This window comes from Diospyros lotus, chromosome 3, assembly GCF_014633365.1.
Source record: "Diospyros lotus cultivar Yz01 chromosome 3, ASM1463336v1, whole genome shotgun sequence".
In the NCBI taxonomy this organism is placed as follows: Eukaryota; Viridiplantae; Streptophyta; class Magnoliopsida; order Ericales; family Ebenaceae; genus Diospyros; species Diospyros lotus.
In genome coordinates, this window is record NC_068340.1 from 29,379,764 (window position 1) to 29,392,417 (window position 12,654).

Below are 12,654 nucleotides of genomic sequence, written 5' to 3' on the forward strand. Positions count from 1 at the left end.
TTTTAAATAAGTTAACAAGTAAATAAATATCAAAACATTGCAATTTCAGAAGAAAAAAAAGATACTATTTTTGTGATGATTCAAATCTACAACATTTAGTTATCTCAAGAAGAATTTTGTTTCCCATATGTTTTTAAGTTTTGAACTTGTGGTGTAATTAGTTTGTTTAGGAATCTGAAAACTAAAATTGACATTTTTTATATATATTTTGAATCGAATATTAAACATTGCAAATTATTATTTTATTTGTTATATATTTTATTAAATATTTTCCATCGCTAATCTTAATCATTTTTTATTTTTATGCATTAAATTATTTTTGTGATATTTTTATTTAATATAATTTATAATATAATTATGTAAATCCACGAATATAATTATTAGTTATTATAATTAATTATATATTATTTATTTATTGATAATACAAAGATGTCATTTTCTTCTATCTCCATTTCCTGGTTGCATTATGCTTGTGTGTGCATTAGCACACCATTATTAATGGTTGCTTTCTTGACATTTCCTCTTGTTGGTGAGAAGTTAATTTGATGAGACCTAGTATGTATTTTAGGGTAATGTTAATTATTGTTTTTATATTTTATTTTTAAACGAGATGTATTTGAATAATTTGATTGATTAATGATAAATGTATGATATTTTTATCATTAATTAACCAATCAGTGGATTATTTAGACCTTTTAAAATAAGATATAATAAAAATATTTTATCCGAAAATAATGTGTATTCATTACTTTTGGATAAAGTATTTGTCGACGTTCAGAATTAACCGACTGTGATTCGTAAGCCCGCAATGAGAAAATAAGCTAAAACGCAAGGATAAGGAACGGAATAGTAGATGAGAAGTTTTTACGTGATTCGGCCAGAATGATGCCTATTCCACGACTACTCTCTGATTTTTCCGGCAGAATAACAGTGTATTATTCTTGTTGTTCCTCCTTTTGTATAATTATTTTCGACCCATATTTATAGTAATGGGTGTTTACAATTGCATAAAATACAAAAGTGAGTAGACGACATCATGGGGGCAGGATGTCCTTATTAATTCTATAAAATCGGAAGTGGACTCCATATTACTAGGGATCTGGTTTGCATCAGATAAAGTAGGTGGATCCCTGCCTCTGATTATTCAAAAGTAATGTTGTTATGCGAACTGAATGGTTAGGCCAGCGAGTTAGAAGCATAGATGAGAGCTCACTTGGTTGGGCGGTTTGAGCTTGGGTTTCAGCGAGGTAAGATCTTGTTCTGGCGAGCTCAGCCTTGGGCCTATTGGGCTTCAGGCGATTGGGCTGGCCTGCTAGGTCAATCCTAGCCCGTAAGAAGTAATGCAAGAAATACCCATAACATAAGCCCCTCAGCTCGTAGTGCGATCTTCGAACTGGGAACTAATGCATGCCAACCATTACAGTTGTGAATCCACCTTTCAGACTTTTGCCAAATTGCTCCAATTCACACCATTTCATGCTGCACGTTTTGTCTGAGGCGCATTTAATGTGCACGTTCCCCTATTATAGCCTATGATTACTACCGCAGGGCCCACAAACCATCGTGAAACCGATGGATGTGGGACATGCCATAAGCCGTTTTGATTCAACGGCTGGGATCGCTTGAGCTGGGCGTATAAATAGCCAAAGGGCCTTATTTTTTTTCTCTTCATGCTACTTTAAAATTTTTCTTTGCCCATGCTTCCTTTGTCTCCGAAGCTTTCTCTATGACAAAGCTTTTCTGACTTCAGTTGCTCATTCCCTTATTTATTCCCGAAGCCTGCTCCAAGCTCTTGCACCGGCAAGAGATTCAGCGATAGGTAAGGTTCTTGCAAAAAAAAAATTGTTCTTTTCTTTCGCCAGACCGTCCATCGTCGGTTAACTGTCGATGGTCCTTTGGTCTCCCTGATTCTGTCGGTGTCACCTCCATTTTATGGGGCACAGATTTGAATTGGTTTGTTAGGTATTCTTCAAGACTTCGAGCTTAATGACCTTAAGATTAGTCTTCCATGGAGTACCGGGCTTGTAGTCTCAGCACCTCCGCCTTAGGCGAACCTCGTTGCAAAGCGCACGACCTTTTGAATAGGGAGTATCTTTTAGGGTTTCTTCAATTCTTCGAGGTTTGGTCCGCGACCTGACTGTTTTTCCTTTCTTTGTAGATGTCCGATTCTGTTAAAGGGAACTTAGGTCAAAAGCGCTGCAACCGCATCATAGGAGAGGACGATACCTCGAACTCTGAAGACTGCCTCGTGATAGAGATGCATAACCCTAGGAGAGCGGGTTCGCGAGTTGCGAAGGTCGCAAAAAGGACATCTTCGGAAACTGCCCCGTCTGTTAGTGGGAAGGTCACTGAAGAAAGCCAAAGGCAAGAGATCTTTAGGCAACTCCCTTCTAAGGCCAAGTTCCACGAGGTGGGAACTTGTGCCCGGGAGTTCCGTCTCCTGAAAGATTGCTGAGTAATGGTCCCTTCTCCTAGTTGGCACGCGGCCTACCCTCAAACCTGCTTTATAGCCATTAGCCCCCAGCATCTCGAGTCTGGGTTTAGGTTTCCAATCAACCCATATTTCCTTAACCTCTTGAATGAGCTTAAGCTCGCTCCATTCCAATTAACCCCAAACTCATATGCTCAACTTACTTTCTTAGCTATCCTATTCCTTAGGAACGACCTTCTCCCCCCATCTCCGAAACTCATCAAATTCTTTTTTTTTCCTTCAAAAATACCAAGGACGAGCTGTATTACTTGGCAGCTCATCCTTCACCTTATAAGGCCATTCTTCCCCAAGGCAGGGCCAAGGGGAAGTCCAATGTGGGCGACTATAAGTCCCATTGGTTTTTTGTTTCTTGCCCTTCTCTTCTATCACTCAGAAGCTTCATCTTCGCACTGACCCTAAGTAAAGGCACACATGCTCGCACAGGTTCTTTCATTTTATTCCATTATTGTTGATATTCTCGTCTTGTTGTGCAGACTTTGGAAGCGGAAGGCCAAGCTTGTCGGTCAAAGAGATTAAAGTTCTCGACCTGCTTGTTGCTGTGGGATTAGGTTCAGAAGACTTCGAGATTATATATGAACTGCTTAGGGAACACCAGCTTGCCCCCTCCAGGTTGAGATCGCGAGTGATGAGTCCATTAGGGTTCGAGGTGCAAAAGTTGTTCTGTCCACATTCGAGATCGCTGAAGCTGGCAGCAATAGAGGGGGAGAAAGTCAAACTACAGAGATGGTAAGGGCGAGTCTTGAAATGTCGAAGAAGTCTAGTGCTAGGTCGGGTGCTACTTCATCCGCGACTCCGAGCTCCAGCTTGCGGGGCGGGAGGTTGGAACAGCCACAACCACGGCCACGACCTCAACAACAGCAACAACAGTAGCAACAAAAGCATCACTAACAGCAACAACAACAACAGTCGCAACAACAACAACGATCCCAACCGCGATAGAAGCAACGAGCTCTTGTTCCTCATGACCGGGGGTTAAGTCGAGCTCAAGGGAAAGAGGTCACGAGGGAGGCCCAGAACGCTCCCGCTACGGGATCAAAAAGAGGACCCGATCAATAACAGCAATGGGAGGATGACAGGAGCAAGAGGGCTAGAGTCCTCAAGAAGGAGGTAGCCCTGGAAGCCATGGTTGGAGGGGTCTACTTCAATGCCCTCTTAGACTCCATGCCCACACTCTTGGGTGCGGCTCGCCATAGCTTCGTGGTAAGTTACGCCTTCATTCCTTGACTTCCTGATTTTGCCTTTTCTCGAGCTAACTCTTTTTGTTTTACAGGCCTCCCTTGTTGCCATGAAGCTTAAAGGGTAGCAGCAGGATTTTGAGGGACAACTCCAAGTGGTGAACGTGTCCTTCAAGGGCGAGATAGATAAGCTCGAGGAGGAGAAAAAGTCCCAGCTCGCCGAGCTCCATGAAGCCCAACGGAAGATCAAGGGCTTCGAGATGTAGCTGAGAGGCATATCAAAGAAATAAAGATCTAGACAAGGAGCTCCACCGAGAGAAGAACATGTGGGAGTCTGCCAACTCCAAGTTCACCGGCGAACTAAATAAGGCCAAGGAGGAGCTAAAAAAGGCGAAGAACGAGCATAAGTTGGCCAAGGACTAGGCCGAAAAATATGAGCAGATGACGAACATGACCATTGATAAGATTAAGGCAGGTGTGGAAGCCCGGATAGACTAAGCACGCGAAGAAGCCATATTCGACACCTACTCGGGATTCCTCTACACCTTGTGGTTGAAGCATCCAGAAATGGACTTCTGATTCTTCAGTGATGAGGCCATCGAAGAGGTAAAACAGTTTGTGACTGATGCTGCTAAGGATGCCGAGGCCTCCACCTTGATGGTCGTCCCGCCATCTGTTAATGTCGAGGTTTAGCCAACTGAAGCTCCCCCTAGTTAAGTTTTGTTTTCTTTTTACTTTGTAACACAAGCATCTTTGTTAATGAAATTGAATATTTTTGAACTCGTGTCTCTTGTTTTAATTCTACAACGAACTCAAGCCAATCAGACTCAAAGTTTAAATAAGACTTAACGAGATAATACTTGAACCAGTCTTCATAATATAACTTCAACCGATCTTCATGACTTGACTTTAACACGAGATCTAATAAGCTCTTGTATATCAAGATAAGTTCGAAAGTATAACTTGGAAGAAACCTTAAAAAATATAAATTGAGAATGGATCTTCCGAACATAAGTTAAGGTAAATCCCAAAGAGTTCTTAGCTCACAGATTAGCAAGCTTGAAATAGTTCATTAACGATAGACGTAATAATCAATAATCAATATGTGTCCAGTATGTCGTGAACGACTATACTTAGGCGAATTAAGGCAACCCTTAGTTGACACGTCTTGATAGAATAATATCCGGATCATGTCGAAGACCTCGCCGAGATATACGTCCATGCACTTTGTATAGGTTTCAAAGTGCATTTCGAAACATATATAGAAACATATAAGAACAGTGTTTCGAAACATACATACTTGGTTTCGAAACATCATATATGAACTTATGATTTTCACAAAGATAAGAATAGTGTTTCGAAACATATATACTTGGTTGCGAAACATCATATATGAACTTATGATTTTCACAAAGATAAGAACAGTGTTTCGAAACATACATACTTGGTTTTGAAACATCATATATGAACTTACGATTTTCCAAAGATAGGTTTTGCATCAAACACATTTTCTCATATACCAAAAAATATGACACAACAAAGCCTCATGTTGTGATGCCGGAGGCAATCAAAGTTAGGTCCGAGCAATGGTCATGTTTTTCTGAAGTTTTTGCCATCATGTCGTCCACATAGACTTCGATGTTCTGGCTAATCTAATCTGTTTGGCAAATACTTTGTTCATCAGCCTTCTGAGCCCAATCTCGACCCTCTCCTTAAGCCCAATCTCGACCCTCCTCTTAAGCCTAATCTTGGTCATCTCTCTAGACCAAGCCTTGGCCCAGCGCCAGCCTGCCACGGCATCATTATGACTTTCATTGGATGTCCACGCGGCAGCCTCAGATCCTGTCCTCATTAATGGTGGATCACATCCACATTAATGAGGCTCCCGTCGCCACCATGCTACCACCTGGGAACCTTCACCGGCGTCGGATAACTAGTCATATCACTTACAAACGCACAATGCATGCATGCAAGAGGACATCTCATCTTTCTATATCAATCCGCTCTCTTCAGAGTTAATGTATGTTCTGATCTCTGACCTACTGATACACTCCATCTCCTTACTCTCTTACTCACTCGACCATCAAAGTGCTTGCAGGTGCCAGCCGCCCCCCGGACGGACCCATCGCCGGAGCCCGCACCCCGCCTCCGATCGTCATCTTTTGGTCAAGAAGAAACACCCGCGATGACAACCGAGATTACCGTAGGTAAGTTTTATTGAGCCCCACGGTGGGCGCCAAATGTTCCTTCCTAACCAAAAGAGGACGATCAGAGGCAAGGTCACAACGGTAGGGAGTAGGCTCTGACGATAGATCCGTCCGGGGGGTGGCTGGCACCTACAAGCACGCTAACGCTCCAGTGAGTAAAAGAATTAGGAGAAAGCAATGTATCAATAAAATCAGAGGTCAAAACATACCTTGACTCTAAGAAGAGTTGGCTGATATAAGAGGATGAGACGTCCTCCTATATGCATGTGTTCTGCATTTGCAGGTGATGGGACTGGCTATCCGACGCTAGTGGAGGTTCCCAGGTGGTAGCATGGTGGCTACCAGATCTTCATTAATGTGGATGAGATCTGTCATTAATGAGGGTGGGATCTGAGGCGACCGCGTGGATACCCAGTGGGGATCATAATGATGCTGTGGTAGGCTAGCGCTAGGCCGAGGCTGGGTCCAGAGAGAGAACAAAGATTGGGCTTGAGGAGAGGGTCGAGATTAGGCCTAAGGAGAGAGCCGAGATTGGGTCCGAACGGTCCAATAACCCACCAATCATCCCAAGTCAAAAAGTTTGAATTGGATTTGTTTGTCTGATTTATGTTTATCAATCCATGGTAGAATACAGATATGGGTGAAAGTGAAAATCAAAATGAATCTCTTTTCTTGATCTTGTTGTCTTAGTGATGTTAATTTGTTGTACAAGCTGGCTATCTCTATGTTGTCTCAGTGAAATTCAAAAAAAAAATCTATATTTTTTTTTCTTTTCCTTTTTTTCTTTATTCTTTATTCTTTCTTCTTTCTTCTTCTCCTTCTTCTTCCTCTTCATTTCCTCTCTGCACCTTGTAATATCCGAGAATTTACAAAGGGCTCAAGAGTAATTTATCTTGGGGTGAAAATGAAATTTTTAGAAGATTAGGGCTATAATGTAATTTTTGGTACAGTTGTGAATGATCGAATTGACTGGAGGGATTGCCTTAGAGTTAAGATGTTTAATAAAAATGATATGTTATTGACGAACATCTCGAGATGTGATTTATGGCACTAAAAGAAATCAGATTAGAAATGAGTTTTGGTACAGTTAAAATATAGTTATGATTTAGGCTGAAAAATCGAATTGTCGTAGGAAATTTTCAGGAAGTCAACGGAACCCCAAGTAGGTTCATATTTAGTGTGTAAAACAACTCTTCAGTAGTTTCGGGAAGAAACAAAAAAGTTTACGGTCAAAATATAGATTCGGGCCTAAGCTTTGAATGAGATGATAATTAAAGAATTTGTATCCCTTATTAAATAGCTGCAAGAGGCTGAGATATTTTATGATTGACGTGCGATTGAGAATAATGTTAGGGAGTATTACAATGAGTGTTACACAATATATATAGATCATAGATATTAAAGTACCCAAACATGATATTCATTCCATGTGTTTAATATATTTATAAGAGATCAAACCATGAGGTAATACAATTACAATTACAAAAAAAAAAAAAAAGGAGAAGTCAAACCATAGAAACTAATTCACCCCTGTTGATCGCTTGAAATGTTGCCGATACTACTGACGATGATTGCCGAACACGATGGGTCCAAGCTCATCGATGTCGTCTCAGAGTGGGCACTGGCTACTGCTAGTATTGGCGGGATAAAATAGAGAAGTAGCATATGGAAAACTAGGAAGTGAGGCATTTTCAGAGGTGATGGGATATTCAGAGCTCCTGATTGGGTTTGGATCATCCACGAGTAATGATCCATGTGAGATGGGTCCAGAAATATTGGCAACGTTCAGATCAGGTTCTGGAATAGGATTTGGATTAGGTTATGGGTGAGATCAATTTGGAACACATTGAGGATATGCAGAAGGGTTTGCAAATTCTTGTAATAAAGCTAAATAAGCTCGCAAATCACTAATGATGAGGAAAATACCCTCAGGTCCATAATTACTCTTATGTCCGGAGAAGGCGTCCAATGGTAGTCAAGCCACTTGTTGCGCTTTAAGGGTATTTCGCAGATGCGGTCTTGTTTGAATCTCAAAGGACACGTGGCAGATATGGGCTACCACGCCAGTTGGCAGGATGCTCGGTAAGGAAGTCCCTAAGACCCTCTCGTCGATAATGACGGAAGGAGAAAGCTATCCTGAACTTCTCGGAGAAGGCGACTATTATGGAATCCTTATGATAAGATCCCAAGAAAAGTGGGATAAAGATCCCGAAGATCTCTACCCAGAATCCTGATCTCAACGCAAGGATAAAAGAAGAGGGGAGGGTAAAGGTAAGGGATTGAATGACCTTTTGATGATTAGAGCATAAGTAATTTTACTGGATTTTCTTGAATAGAGGATATCTGACTTAATCATCGGAGATTGACCAGGGGAGTAAGTCCCCGTCTCCATTGCAGGCACGCTAGAAAAGACAAAATAAGGTGATCGGCTATTGCATCATCAACTAACCTGTTGTTAGAGGGTAAGAATGTGGGACACACAGCCGTAAACAGGATCTTGAAGTCAAGCTAAAGCTTCAATAGTGAATGTAACGGCTGCCCCGAACCTGTCCTTTACCAGAAGCTGGGCTAAAAGGATGGAGGTATTTCTAACACTAAAAACTCTATGGATGGCAGCAAAATGAGTAGTTCATTCCTTATGGCTGAAGTAAAGGGCAAAGAAATATCATGGGGGACATTGTTCATTCAAGACTATGCAGGTATCGTATTAAGACTGGGGTCTTAGCATGATGGATCCGGGTACTGGCTAGATCTAAACAAATCTAGTATGAGTCATATCTAGTTGGATCTGGACGAATCAGGTATGGGTTAGATCTAATTGGATTTGGACTGATCGAGTATGGGTCAAATAGGTTGGATTTAGTTAGGTCGGGTCGGGTCAGATCTAATTGGTCGAACCAGATCTGATTTAGATCTGGTAGCAATGGGTAGTGACGGCATGGCCGGATCTGGGGGCTGGCAGAGCAACGACTAGGGGCGTGGTGGTTGCGCTGTAGCATGGAGCAACTGATGGTGGCATTGGCGCGGTGTGGCTGACTACTGGTAAAGGTGGCAGCTGTAGCTGTAGGCAGTGGCAGTGGGGGCTTGAGTAGGCGACAACCGATGGAGGGTTGGATTTGAGTGGCAGCGACCCGATCTGGTGATAACGGCCGATGGTGACGCCGATTTGAGTAGCGGCGACAGCCTGGGTCAACGGCAGCGGCTGCGATTTAGAAGGTGGTCGTCAATTAGTCTAGATTTAACAACGCGCGGCGACGGCAACAGGATTAAGGGTCATGGAGCCGATTGTCGAAGGCTCGGGAGACGGCCGACAAAGGCAGCGACCGGCAGTGTGGCGGCTGGCGCACGAGTTGTTCGTGTGTGTAGAGAAGGCATAGAGAAAAAGGGAGAAGGAAGAAAAAGGAAAAGAAGGGATTAAGCTATTATAATTATGACAATGTCATAATTTAAATAATTTTATCATTTATTATAATATTAAATTATTTTATTTTTACCAATTAAATAATTATTAATATTATTTTTATAAATTATTTTATTTTTAATTTAATAACTATATATTTTAAAAAATGAAAATGCCAAATCTGAAATCCCCATCCGCCCCCCACCCCCACCAATTGTCATTTCAGATTTGCGAACGCCCTCTGAACTCTTCCCCCCCCCCCCCCCCCCCCCCTCTCTCTCTCTCACTCTCTGAACTCCCGCCGTCTGCCCCTCCGCCTCCGTCTTCGGCCATCGTTGCAGCCTCGAGATCTGCCGCCGGTCGCAGCGCCTCCGCCTCCGCCTTCGGTCTTCGGTGGTCGGCCCCTCCGCCTCCGTCTTCGGTGGTCGCCGCCGCCTCGAGACCTGCCGCGGGTCGTCGTCCGCCCCTCCGCCTCCGCCTCCGTCTTCGGCCGTCGTTGCAGCGTCAAGATCTGCCGCCGGTCGCAGCGCCTCCGCCTTCGGTCTTCGGTGGTCGTCGCCGCCTCGAGATCTGCCGCGGGTCGTTGTCCGCCCCTCCGCCTCCGCCTCCATCTTCCGTCGTCGTCCGCCCGTCCGCCTCCGCCTCTGCAAAGACTGGTAAGTTTTTTGTATATACATTTATTTTGATTCTAATTTTGTATTTACATAAAAATGTATTTTCGTTTGGAGAGAAAGAGGAAAAAAAAAAACTGACGGCAAGGTGGGCCTTCATATACGTTTTGAAGAATTGTGGGTCTATTTGTGCAAACCCAGAACTTCGTTGGAGGTCTTCCGAAGTTGAACTTTGACGTGATTAAAAGCCGAAACAAAAGTCCCCTCCATGCTGCTCTGTAAAATATCCATCGAGTGCTCTAAGACCATTTCATTTTGGAATTAATATTTTAAATATACATATGTTAGTTTTATACAAAATTGTGTTAGGACTGCTAGTTATGTGACTATACTGTTCACACAGAGTGCTAGTTAAATCATGTTTGGAATGAAGGTAGTGATGGAGGCCTGGTTTCAGCCATTGAAGAACCTGTGGAACTTTCTCATCATTTCCTATGCATTCAGTATAACTGGACAGGAAGGGCAAGGAAATTTGAGTCCCTTACTATTGCTGGAAATGGTATGTTTGGAGGTATGTCCCCAGCCGACATATCTTCCAATGTTTTGAGGGTGTGGACTTGATAAGAAGTATGGGGACAACTTGTAATCGAAAGACAACTATAGAAAAGAACGGAAACAAGTTTTACGGCTGGACTGGACACAAGATCTTGCATGAGATGGACAATTCAATTTTTCAGGGAAGGTTATGGTATTGTGTACCAGTTAAGTAAAATACTTTGGAGATGACAGAAAGATGGCTTTAACAAATAGATCTCTATCGAGGTTTCGGCAGAGGAAAAGAGCTAAAGGAGCCAGAAATTCCGCTCACTACGACAACCAGCGAGTGGTTGCTTCGGGTTTTCTTTTAGCCGATGAGTCCAATAGAGCTATGGACAATGTGTTAGACTTACAGAAGTTTTTCATGATTGCACCATTCAAGCTATTGAAGAGAAGGAAAAAGCATATTGGAAGTGGTGGAGGGGTGGCATTTCTCGGGGACAATAAATGTTTTAAGGTGGGAGGAATGTCAGGACCCAAGGGTATAGAAATAATAGATAATAGATGTATTTCTTTGTTTGTATTTGCTATTTGTATGGATTAAATCAATTCTACTTAGAAGTAGTTGTAGTTGTATCTAGAAGGCAACAACCTTTAGTTATAATTGGTTTGAATATTTGGCAGCCCTATTGGTGTCAAATCACTGCTATCTGGATCAGTATATAAGACTGATCCATCATAATTCATGGCCATCAATCAATACATTTGAATATTTCTGATTTCCCTCCTCCAAAATCTCTCTCTCCCTCCCTCACTTCTTGTTCTTCTGATTCTCCCTATTCTTCTGCTAAATTCCCCCTTCATTCTCCCAATTTCCAATCCAAATCCTAGGTACACTAGACTTGTCCGTCATTCTATGTACGATTTTGCTCCCTTGAGTTTTGATCTCTCTCTCTCTCTCTCTCTATATATATATATATATATATATATGCTTGCTTAAAAAAAAAGGTGTCGACATCTGATTAGGGTATATTGGCATACATGGATACTCTTTTAGAATCATATGTGGCACTAACCAAACGCCCCAGTTCTACTCCCATTATCCACTTGGCACTGTACATTAGAATTGTTAAAAAATTAAAAAATGCACATATATATGGCTATCAAACAGTGCTCCATCACAACAATCAAACAGTTAAACTCGGAACATAAAGTTACGTCAGGCTCCATAAAAAGGCTATGACAAACCATTTTAGAAGTTCAAATTCGATCGCTATTCGGATGCCAGAATAATCGTTCCAGTGTCCAAGAATGTAACACCTTTCACACAGAATTCTCACTGTTTAGGGAAAGTGCAGTCACATGATCCTGAAGCAAGGCAAGCCAGATGCAACACACTCACATTGCTTGCAAAATCGAACCCTAGACCTAAAAATTCACCAAATTTTGAGGGAAAAAAAAAAGAAATGATCTACTCACAATGTTACTTCCGTTTCAGACATCCGATCAATCAAGACGAGAACTCAAGTTGATTTCGAGAGTTTGACATTCATTTTCTAATCCTAAAATTTGAGGTTCAGATCATCCATACCTGAGATAACGAAGTGCAAATCGTACCCATCTCCCTTTTGCGTTCAAACTCGGCAAAGTCTCCGTGGACGATAAGCCGACAGCAACAAATGTCTAGAATTCATGTAGCTGACCCCACATAGCGGGATAAAGGCTGGATATATTGTTGTTGTTGTTGTTGTATGCCTTTTGGAATAGTTGGATTAACCTCTATTGTCTATTCTTTACTATTTTAATCCCTAAAATTTTCCTAGCTTCCCCTGGCTCCTTCATCTCAAAAGCTAATTTTAATTGCAGCTTTAACCTATGAATTTCCTCATCTGATTGACTAACAATCAGCATGTCATCCACCTAAAGAAGGAGATGGATAGAGATTTTAGATGAAATATGCTTAACATAGACACAACAATCAATGGCACTTCTCTTGAAGTCTTGGTTGATCATGAATGTATCAAATTTTTTATACCACTGTCTAGGAGATTGCTTAAGTCCATATAAAGACTTTTTAAGCAAGCATATTTGCTCCTTTTTACCCCTAACCTCAAATCCCTTAGGTTGGTCCATTAGAATATCCTCTTCTAACTCACCATAAAGGAATGCAATTATCACATCCATTTGCTCTAGGCTTAAGTCCAAATGGGCAATCATAGCAAGCAAGATTGTA

At 41.9% G+C, this 12,654-nt stretch overlaps 1 protein-coding gene across 2 annotated transcripts in view; it reads left to right on the forward strand.

Annotated features, from left to right (window-relative positions):
- Positions 1–9,538: 9,538 nt before the first annotated feature.
- Positions 9,539–12,654, forward strand: part of LOC127796663 (retrovirus-related Pol polyprotein from transposon RE1) — a 30,153-nt gene continuing 27,037 nt past the window's right edge. For both annotated transcript variants that reach the window (XM_052328924.1, XM_052328923.1), the window contains exon 1: positions 9,539–9,929. The gene's annotated coding sequence lies outside the window, so the exon portion shown is untranslated. The remainder of the gene's footprint in view (positions 9,930–12,654) is intronic.